This window comes from Anopheles nili, chromosome 3 (genome assembly GCF_943737925.1).
Source record: "Anopheles nili chromosome 3, idAnoNiliSN_F5_01, whole genome shotgun sequence".
In the NCBI taxonomy this organism is placed as follows: Eukaryota; Metazoa; Arthropoda; class Insecta; order Diptera; family Culicidae; genus Anopheles; species Anopheles nili.
Genome location: NC_071292.1, coordinates 17,700,153 through 17,712,250, shown reverse-complemented (window position 1 = coordinate 17,712,250; position 12,098 = coordinate 17,700,153).

Genomic DNA, 12,098 nt, shown 5'->3' with positions numbered 1-12,098 from the left:
GATAGGTGAACGTCTCTCCGCATATGTCGCAAGGTATCATGTCGTTTTTATGCTTCATTTCGTGAGCATTTAAATTTTGTAGCTTGCTATAGCGTATGCCACATATCGCACATTGATAGCGCATCTCTTTCCTGGCTGTTTTGTGGTCCGTAACACCTTTTGCGGTAGTAAACGAGCGATAGCATATGTCGCATTGATGAGCTCTAGCCTTATCCGTTGAAGTTGCTTCCATTTTGTGAATGGCCTTCGAGTGTTCATTTAATTCAGCCTCCGTTGCGAATAGCATCAAACAACCACAACAACGGATCCATTGCTGCTGCTCTGCATTCTGCAGTGCCACGAAGGTTGTTGTTTCATCAATGTCTTCATCAGAAGACGTATCGTATAATGTTGCTTTGTTTGCTTCATTTTCGATGGCATTCGAGGTGCCAGCATGGTGAGATTCGTAATGATTTTTCAAAGTCTCCGAATCGAAGAAATCCAAATTACACTCCCAACATCGATATACAGGACAACTTGCCTTCAGTTTCTGTGGTTTAGATTGACTATATTCACTGAAATGAAAGTGTTTTAATTTAATAGATCATTTGTTCACCAAGGATTATTTAAATGGTTTGTGGTTTTTTTGAATACTTACGAATAACAAGGCTCATAATTTGCTCGAAATCGTACCTCAGCTGCAATGCATTTTCGCTTTGTCGTGATAGCATTGATAAGGTCAGACAGGCACTTATTGCAGCAAAATTGTGGCAGTCCATCATCAACGGCTACCTGTTGCAATTCAAAATTTATTGCAATTAAAATATTTAAAACGGAAAATAACCCAACAAAGGCATACCTTAATACCAGCCAATTCTAGAAGCATTTCAGCCACATTGCCACAGGGACTACATTTTTTAAAGATATCGACAAAATCGAGCACCGCATTTGCCACAGAAGGGCAAATGCGACAAAGCGTTTTGCAGGACATTGTATACAACTTTGGTTTAACTATTTATTTCACATGATTGGAACGCTGAAGGATGCATATTTTTTATAGTACTTATTGTTAAGCATACGATAGCTTAAAAAACGTACACTTAATTTAAAATTGCCGGCTCTTTTGAACAACCGGGAATACTAAAGAGACGTAGCAAAACAAACGAGTGTTAACCAGTGAAAACAAAACCCACGATGACATTTGTGCGTGAAAAAATCTCTTTCGACATTGACATTGGGATAGAGAATTTGAAACCGTATTCTCAACTTTCAATTGCTTTGGAGAGTAAATTTATCCAATTTTAAAACAATTTCTCTAAACGTAAATGCAAGAAATATGCTCAAACTATATTAAAAACTTTTTATTGAGTGAAACTGAGCCCCGGTTTCGTAATGGTATTTGATTAAATATCGCTGAATTCAAAGTACAAATTTTCGTTTTCGAAAGGGGCTGGTTCACGCTCACAAAAATTAATATTTTGTTTGAAATGCATTCGTTTATTTAGTAGATTAGTATATTTTACATGCAGATTTAAATCTTTTAATTTTTTTTATTTATTATACTTCATAAAAGCTTATTATTTGTTCATGTATGGTACTTTATATCATTTACTTCATAAAAATGATATACTACGAAAGCCAATTACATTAGTAATCAATGTATTTTCTATATCCACTTTATTTAAACAAGTTAGGCAAAACGTGATTATAAAAACATGGTCAGTATACCAGGGTAATTTATTAAAGTTTTGGCATACATGAACCACCATGCTTGGCAAACTAAGAACTCGAACATCAAAGAATATCTCTTACTGAACAAATGTAGTAATTACCAGTACATTAGCCATAATCTATTATGAAGCTCTACATGATTAAAACTACTTTTGAAATGCAACATGAATCCAGCCAATCATTGCAAAAGTTTGTATCGATTTTTATTCGGAAGATAATTTAGCTACTTATGCAAGGATCTTTTTAAAACTATGTCATTCTCCCAAGCATGCATTTGAAATCTCTTTTAAATTTAAATCCTACTTAAAATCTTAAATAAACGTATAGTAACATTCAAGCAGGGATAATATCTATCTAACATTAACTAGCAATGTGTAGGTTAACATAAAAACATGACCCAAGTTGGGTATTTAAGAAAACAATTACAACAGACACCAATGGCTATATCTAGGATAGAAATCTGTTGATTTCTTGCAGCTGCCTCTGACTCGTGGCGCGCCCGCTTTCTTAAGAAAGCACCTTTAGCTTTGGTCAATCATTCTTCATTTGATTCCAATCTTTGAAGATTCATTTACCGTCCCTTTAGTTTAACAAGCGTGGACTTAAGAAACGCCCCTCGTGCGATCATTGTCACCCGCATACTGACCAGCTTGTCCGTTTTCTCGCCATGCCCTTCGAGGTTCTGCGGTTGCCTGAAACACAAAACGTACGCTTCGTACCCCTATTGGGCTAGCCACACACGAGCAGGCTCTCTGATACGGGAGGTCAGGATGCACCATGCTGATTGAGCAATCTTCGAATCCACATTCACTTCTCTGGCCCCGCTTTTGGCCAATGTGCCTTATTAAAAAGTGAGCACCTCTGGATGCTGCGTACGCTGGTGATGTGGATTCGTAAAGAAGCTGCCCAGAACTCCATGGCCCGGGATGACAAGATGCTGGCCCCTTGCGGTGATGGAACGTTCCGAACACAGATGGTTTAATTTATGCGCCACCTTAGCGCTGAAATGTCCTGCCGTATCCCGTAGCGGTCCGACGGTGTTCTGCAGGATGTGTTTGGGCTCGTGCTGCGTTTGTTTGCTGGCCAACCTGCCTCACGCTGCGGATGAACAGAGATGACTTTATTCCGGGAAATATCCTTTCCAACAGCGCGACAGACAAAGACCTTTTGCCAATTAAGGGCGAGATTTGGGTAATGGCTTGTTCTCGTGGCTCTTGTCGCAGTGGCGATGTAATGGCCTGGTGGATGATCTGCCAACGGAACCCATTGAGGTCTTTATGAGGAAGGAGTGACCATCCGGCGGCCATTGGGCAGATGTGTTTCGATTATTGCCCTCAATTACAACAGGGCTTGAACAGTGTCTTTGCTGGCGCAGCGTACAGGATTGCAAACCATTCTTATCGCTCGATGGGCAAATATCACAATGGTATCTCTCGGTCTTTGGTATTAAATATTGATGACATTTCTGCACGTGAGGCTGCAGGTGTGAATATAAGTAGAAGGTAATTGTAAGACGCCCCGATGTTGGTCACAACTTTTCAATACAGCTGCAAATATCAAAGAAAAACTCTGCGGGAAGGACATTGTGGGTGGCAAATTTATAAAGCATATATTAAATGGAATGTAAATACAAATCTTAAACTAATTACAAAACTTAAAACAAGGATTTGTATGACGATGCAGGTCTGCAATAAAACGGTACTGCTACTTTAGCTACTGAATTTAAGAAAAATGTTATGTATATTCACTTCCGGTTATGACTAAACAACAACTTGTTGAAGATTATCTTTAAACGTTTCGAGAAGAATGCTTAGGAATATGTTAATGCTATACATATACGAGCATGACATTTGGTGTATGGATAATTAACATAAATGAAGACATTAAGTAGGAAGTCCTTAAAATGATTGCTACCGGTCGTATGTATGTTAGTCGTGGAATCCTTTTTAAAAGAAACACCACCATCACGTTTACGGCATAATTTCAACGCATTTCCATCGAACCCACTACACTTTAACGCCATTTGGTCGGCAAAAAAAAATGTTGCGTGCTCCCGAACTAACCGGGACATTAATGGACCATAAAACTGAGCCCATAATCCGATCAACTGGTTCGGTTTATGTTCGATTTTCACGTTAGGCAGCTCAAGAAAACCGACCCGCAACGGATTCGATGCAATTCTTTGTTAGCAAAAGCTGTGGCCACCAACAGCTCAAACGGCTTTTCGATGCGTTCCGAGAAGTTTGTAGCAACTTTCTTGCACGGGCGTTGTTGAAACATTCAAACCAAAAACCGCTTTTGGGTGTCATGTTTAACGTCTGCAGCGTTTGTGTTAAAATTTACGATCGGCAAAATGGTCCGCCAAAGAGCGCAGCTACCACCATTCATTTAACTCTCGCTAAAACATCGATCGAAAATTGATCTGGGATATCCTAGAACGCAACAATAAAGCTGAACATTGTTCGTAAACGTCCAGCAATCGTTTCTCGGCTCCTAATTCTCCCCATTTGTCCGTTATGAATGTGTGTTTACTTTCGCAAACTACACAACAAGGGGTCTATCTATCTGGGGTGTCCCATCCTTCGAGTCGCCCTTTTTTTCACTCTGGTGGGTTTCTTACCGGGCATTCTTTCGTTTAGCAATTGCTCTGTTCGATCGCCCATCGCGGTCGTCGTCGCAGAGAAAGGACCCACAGAAAGGCCTTCGGTCAGGACAATATTGTTTCAGGCTGCCAGAGAATCAGCGGGCCGCGTTGGTCCTGCAAATGGAGATATGAGAGGTAATTAAGATTGATGGGTTTATAAGAGACTGCTAAGGGATCTGGCGAGGCGATAGAATCGTCACGTTCAGCTCGTACTCGATCAGTTTCACTCGCCTTGATAGCTACTGGCGTGGTTGGCTGCCGTTGTCTGCGCACGATTATTCGTGTCCTTTATTTTGACTTTCTCCCTGTGTGGTTTTTGCAGCCAGTCTCGGCAGGTGGTGTAAAAAGGTGCGTTATGATCCTTTGGCTCCCTGTCGGGTGGCTGGGATTTATGCTGCACCGTGTTTTGGGTTTGTTTTGCTGGGCGCAAAATAAAGCGGGAATCCTCCAAACGGGCAACAAATCGTGTTCCGAAAGTGATCAATTTCGTACGAGCGTGCTACTTGGGCAGCTCTAATGATGGCTGTTATTGATGAATCTTACGTAATCGAACGGTGGTTGTCGTAATGCAATGAAAGGAAAACAATTTATGAGACGCATTGTTCGCTTTCTTGAGCCAATGCAAGGATCTGTGGCAAAGGTTCAAGTGGTCGAACAATGAAAGTTAGATCGAAATGTCATATTCCAAACCCAATTTGAACATTTCGAGGAAGGTTTTTGATCATTTATGATAACGATGTTTGATGACATTGTTATGAGGATGGTTAAATAGTGGCTGAAGGAATTAAAAGAAGTAAAAAATATATAGAATCCTTTTACACTTGTAACGAGGATACTCATACGAGAATGTTGTCTTATTGGGATACCAAACCATATTCTCAGATTCTATAGCGATGTATTATTCGATTTCAAATTACAAACAGTTACATGGCTGTAAAAAATTACGAATTAATTCAACCAATTGTGAACCTTAGAAACAGATTTGTGTGTTTTATTTTCTCAGATAAACAAAGGATGAGAAAGATTACAACACTTACCCAAGGCCACTTACAAAGTATCTTTTTATGTTAGGAGCCAAAACGTGCTCCAATGGGATCCTGGTGGTCACGTAGCTGCTTTAAACCGTAAATGATGTCTTCATTTCGGACCTTCAAAACCAGAACAAGCCTTGAATACTGCCCAAGCACACTCGTGCGTTCATCGCTCCTGCCGTTAGAAGGTGGGCAATTCGTCCCAACGCCACGTTGCCTCCGCGTTCTGGGCACAAACCGCCAAATCGCGAGCAGAAAAGAGATCCCGAAACCGCGCCGTACCCATGTGCGCCCAGACGGACAAAGGCACAAAAGGCGAGAAATTAATTTGTTGTAGGGGATGGTCAATTTTTAGTCCCATTTTACGACTCGTCAAACAATGAGCCCGTCGATGCGGTCGGCTCAGGACGCCTCACGCCACGGTAAGGACGAATGGGGGGGCACGGCTGTGAAGAAAAATTAGATCAACCCCGAACCGAGAGGGCTTCATCGCCTGCAACTGCAACAGATGCTGCAATCCATCCCGTCCGCCGGAGGAGAAAAGACAACACAAAAGCCACCCGCCAACGTTGGTCGAGTGTACGGTGTCCTGCCAGCGCACGGAGACATCCTTTTGCGGCGTTTTGATCGGCTCAGGTGCAGGATCGCGCCGCCATTCCCGGAACTATCGCCGGGTTGTTTGAGGTTTGTTTCGGCCGCACGAATAAAGAAGCGAAATTTATTGCATCCCCCGTGGCTGGCCCGTGCATTCCCGGGGGCAGCTAAGGGACAACCGATCCTTGGCCGGTGTAGGGCGCGTGTTGAGTGTTTTATTGCCTTCACACCATGTGGCGCGAAACTTCGGAGCAGGTTGCAGCATTCGTCCGGCATGCAGTTGCTTTACAGCCTGCTAATCAAGCTAGGAACGCTACGGCGCTAGGTTCGTAAAATAGTTCGTTCTAGGTTCGAGTGAGGAATTTGCCGCGATTTCACCTGCTTGACTATAAATAACGTTCTTCCATCCGCCCACCTGTAATCCGCGCTGTGAGAGGAGCAGTAAAATATGGACACGTTTGCGCACGATTAACCTTCCCTGTAGGCCATAGGGCGCGCAATAATTGATATAGTTTTATTTTTCATTTACCTCCCCTGGGGCGCCTTCTATGGGTGGTTTTTCCGGCTAGCTGCCTTGCGCGGTAATAAGCAGCCAATTTTCCTCCTCGTTTTGGTCAGTTCGGTTGAACGCGTCAGGCGAAAGAGGGACGATGTTATCGGGACGGTAATCGAGCCACTTTGCATCGCATCCACCGCTGGAAGGGATTTTTGCATAGCAATCAAAAGAAGGGAAGTTTGCGAGCCCTAAAGCGCTGAAAAAACGATATTTTGGACACTTTTTTGGCATCTTGTTTCAGAGGGCATTAAGCCATATTGTGCTGGATATTATGGTTGTAAGTGAAGCATTAGAGAACTCGCAATAGGAAAATAATATTGAAAAACATTTGACTATTATTAACATTAAAAACATTAGAGAACTAATAACATAAAAATGGAGCATTTAAAGCGATTGTATATCTTGTATAAAAAATAAAGGAAATTAAAAAAAAACCATACAACCATTACGTCTTTGTGTTCTCACATTTTATAACCATTCTTTGGGGATTTGAGGTAACTTGTAATTTATTCATTCAGCCAGTGAATCCTGTCCCGTAATGTTGTAACAACAAAAAACAGCTCAACCACCCCCGACACAACCCCGTTCGTTTGCCACCCCGGAGGCAATCACGACGAAAGGCACGTTGGGTTACGCAACGCCCACGGATGAACGCCCGCCAAATCTGGTGGCGAAGATTGGCTAGCTGCGCATAACTGTCAACAAATTTCGCTTCCTCCCTGAGCCGGTAGGGTGGGTGGGCTTTTCGGAAATTGAATTTACATATTGGCCGTAATAGAATTGTCCCGCGCGGGCCTCGCAGCACCATCTCTGTGCTTTGATTCACTCAAATTTGCAACTCATTTAGCGAGGATACGCTCGACTTCAAAGGACTCGAGCCCGGTGATAGGGATCACGATTATGAAGCGCCCGGAATTCGCTGCTGAAGAGGGACCAGAAGGGCCGTCCCTTCTGGGTGGGGTGGGTGAGCAATTGAGTTTTGCGTTCCGTGGGTGGGTTTTTTTTTGTTGCCTTCCCATTTGTTTCATTATCCTGGCAGCTCGCCCGGGATGCTGATCGAGCTGCGAGCTGGTGGCCGTTCAGGAGCGAGCTCTGGTTCTTGGCATCCGGTGTCAAGCCGGAAGGCTACCAAGTCGTGTGGCAAAACCCGTGCCGGGGTTGACCCCGACAGTGGGTGTCGCGTGAGCAAGGATGCGCTTCGTCCTTTCATCGTTGTGTCGTGGCAAACGAACCTTTTCTCAGGCGTTGGCGTGGGGCTGTTGCATCGGTCAGCTTCTTCGGTGTGCTGCATTCGGTCGCTTTCAGTTCCTTTTGAAGCAAGGACAGGCGAGTGAGCGAGAAAGCGCGGCCGATTGGTGTGGTTGTTTTGGGAAATGGGAAAATGGTTTATTGTGCCGCTCGACAGTAAACAATTGTAAAAACCCATTTATAGGCAGCCGGGAGCGTACGGTTTCCCCCACGTTCACGATGGCATTCCATCCGAGGGCTCGAAATTCTCCGATCGGGCGTACGACCCGGGGCCAATAAAACACGGATCTATCATAACTTCTGCATTTTTAATGGCTAGCAGGAAGCGTACACGAGAAGGGCACCCAATTTGTCTCGACGATCCTTTCGATTTTCCACCCCACTCCTGGATAGTCGGTAGTGTTCGGCTTTAAAACGATAAAACTTCATAACCGTGGTTGTGAGGCTTCCAGAGGTAACCATGACAACTGGCTGCATTGGTCCGTGGGCTCGTTTCTAGCGAGAGAGGTTAATAAAAAGTCGAATATCACACGGCAGGACCCTACGTTCAATTACAGGTCGTTTGGCGTGGATCGATCGTCTGACGTACCCGGTCTGGGCAAAAACAGCCACCGACAGCAGCCGACGAAGGATCGATGACTTCTATGTTTAGTTTGGCTTCCGTGCGATCGCCAAGTCAAGGAACACGCCAACGTGTTAAGCTGTGAGGATCTCCTTTTTTTTCTTTCACTCGTATGAAACAATTACCTCCGTGTCTGGAGGCACTTTTTGTATCCTTTTTTTCGGTGGTGATCGGAGCAGAACCCTTAGCGTAGCGTAATTGGTCTCATAAAACCTACGCATGTTAACGAATGGTTCCCGTTTCGATGTGCTGATAGACCAGTAGTAAAGGATAGCATATTTTTTTATTGGAACTACTGGAAAACAGCATTTTGTTGTGCTCTTGTTCAGGTGGGTATTTCAAAGATCAAGTTCCTACTGCATTTGCTTTTGGTTTAACTTTTCTGGATTGAATTGGAGAAACCCTTCAATTTACCATAAAGTTGAAAACATAAATTCAAGAATATGGTTCAAAAATTGAACGCTAGAAAACTATTATTTGTTCACTGTAACCTTCCTATTCTTTAAAAGGAAGATCCTTCATCGGTAATGAATAATTTCTAGAAAATTACTTACAAAAGGTACGGGTTTCAAATCATTCGTGCAATCAATGGAGGATCTTCCATTAATAAGGAATCTTTTCTAGAGAATCACCGTAAACAGATCTGCTTTTCTCTATTCGAAATGCATTGATTCACTTGTTTAAAAAGGTTTCTTACAAAAACAAGAGCCAACTGAACAATGAGCAATGTTGGTAATAAAAAGATAAACCATTACACGGCAGGTTACACGGCGATCACCACCCATGAAATTGAATGATAGGACACCAAGCCAAAGTGTCACTGCTTGGTGTCGAGATGGAAAACAAATTGCCACGAAAATTAACTTCCTCGAACGCCCCGGAGTACGATTCCCGATGGGCGCGGCGGGAGCTAACTGACCGATGTAAACACTACCTGTTTTTTTTTTTCAACGGAAAAGAACCCTCTAAAAGCTAAAGAAACTTCTGATTGAAAAGGATTTGCAAACGGTACGTACAATGGCACGCCCTAGGTGCTGCAGGTTTCATTAACCAAACGGTGTGATGCAAAATTGGAAGCCCACAGCAAAGTGAAGGTAAAACAATGCGCAACTCTCGGGAGTCCTGGGCCGATGTCCTGGACCGAGCTGAGGTAAACCAGAGCTGCACCGAGGTAATGTGGGTTCACAGACCACAGGAGTAGGACCCGTGCGTGGCTTCACTGCCCAGTTGGGTGCGTTAGGATGTCCGAAAACACGTAACGGTCGCTACCAGTACGAGAGCTCCCGTCGGGATTCTGCGAAGTAAGCTCTAAAAAAACCAGTCAAAATGGGCAAATCGATAAGAAATGGTCAAAAAAAAATGTACACAAGTCGATTGAGTCGAGAGAAAACGAGTAACGAGACAACGGCAACGGGAGTCGTGCTTAATAACGGCAGGGTGCTGAACCAGCAGAGGTTGGTCTGGTGGGATGGACCACCGGACTTGCAGGCTGCGTCCCAGGATATCGAAGCTTATCACATGGGACAGTCTCCTGGTTTGCGATAGCTGAACTGTCAAAACAATGGCGTCACAGTAGGTTTTTTGCTGCCTATTAGAGGGCCTGGGACATCAAGCAGTAGTAGGCTGCGTAACGAGGACCAAATCGTCTGTTACCTATGACAACGAAGGAAGCCTTTTTCGTAGCTCATTTTAAGGCCACTTTTTAAGCTGTTGGAGAGGAATTTTGAACGACTATGTGGATGGGATCAGCTTGAATCTGTAGACGGCTTTGGTATCTTTATCAATGATATTTTAATCACCTCGATCGCACTTCCCTTAGCACATTAAGAGGAAGGTCGGCTTATCCACAACACGCACGAAAGCCCACAGGATCGTGAGTCACAGTCAGTTCGAGGCCATCGCCAACCCGAGTTATGTTGGTCAAACTAAAGGTCGTGACCTTGACCAATGATCGTCGCTGTGACATTGGGCCCCCGGTGAGCTGCATCGCTGCAAATGTGCTAGCCATATTGTGCTGGTTTGAGGTCTTTAGCTGTGTGTGACTGGCTGATAGAGAGATGATAGAGACGCCACTTCTGCTAAGCGACACTTAACATCTTTCGACGATGCATCCCGAGCAGGACATCAGACCCGAGAAGAGGTCATCACGATCCAACGGTCCGTGTGAGAACACCCTCGGGGAATTGTTTTAATTTAATGTTAGTCGTAAAACTAAATCCTTTTCATTCCGACCGCCAGAGCCTCGAAGCGAAGTGATTCGAGCGCGTCGGTTCTCGCCGTCCGATCCGAAACGGATCTAAAACGGACATAAATTCCCGCACTCCGAACTTGACACCTTCCGACAAGGGTGCCGTCGCCGTGCGCTCGTTCCTCGGTTGTTTTATTGGTCCCGTCGACACCTTCCAAACGTTGGGGTCTTGAATTTGCATCGTCCCGCCACTAGCTGGGGGGCCTGATACTGAAGAAGCGCTACGCCGGAGGTCCGCCGGAACCACCGCGGACACACAATAAAAGTCTTAATTTGTCGGCATCTTTCGGGGCACTCGGGAAGGAGGCCGCTTTGAGAGCGATCTCTTTTTCGCGAGTTGAAGGCCCCCTTGTTTCGGGAGGTGGCCTTTCCTGGAAAATTCGGCCCAGCTTGGGATGCAAATTGCGGTCAGCGATGGAGTCGCGACGCCACGAACCATAGTTAATCCGCTTGCTCTTAAACGTCGTAAAGCCCCGCTAAACAATCATTAGGAGGTGGTTTTTTATGCTTCGGTAAAGCCGTCATGATTTGAGTGTATTCTTTTCGGCGTTTCTGAGCATAAAAAGTAGCTTACATTATCGTCTTTTGTCATCGCGTCCAAGGGATCCACGAGCAACGCGGCACGTTGCTGTTGATGACGTGTCGAAAGACGCGTGCTACCAGCCTTTGAATGGAATATAATATATCTGATTTTTATTGGTTTGAGCTTATTGCTTTTCTATATGCCGGAGGACTTCTGTTGACTATCTTCTGCTGCAACGGCTGGCGAGGAATCGCTCGTAAAATGAAGCTGATAATAACAAATTAAATACGGAAGGTTTGAACATTTGCAGTAGGGAACTATAAATCGAGCTCTAAAATTTTGAATCGTCTGTACAAACGATGAGTATGGATAATTCTAGATGAAGCTTTATTGAGGAAAGCCTTATTACTCAAAACTAATAGCTTTGAGATTGATTGATTTACAACAATTGCTTTTTGTATTAGTTTTTCCTCTTACTAACAACTTTTCACTTGAAAAACATGTATCACATGTACCATATGTTCGACTCATTTTCTAACTTATATGATCTTTCCAGTTTGACTTTCCAAAACCCATGTCTATGGCTTGATTGGGCTAGCAGCTACTCGATGGTAGCCAACGACATTTGCATTTATTTTTCTGCATCCTCGAGCGACATCTTCGGTGGCTTGGTCGATCACTTTACAAGCTCTGGCATGCTCCAACCTCCTTAACAGGCCATTCGGAGCAAATTTCAACTACATGGGCCCCTGGGCAAAAGGACAGCTTCGGTTGAACACGTTCTACCAACGCATTGGCCCTTTCGCGGCACCGAAAAACAAAATCCTCCAAGCCAAGGCCATAGGTCACACGACCGAAGAAAATTTGTGTAATTAAAGCTAATTGCGACGAAGCGAGCGAACGGAGTTTCGACCGGCTAAAT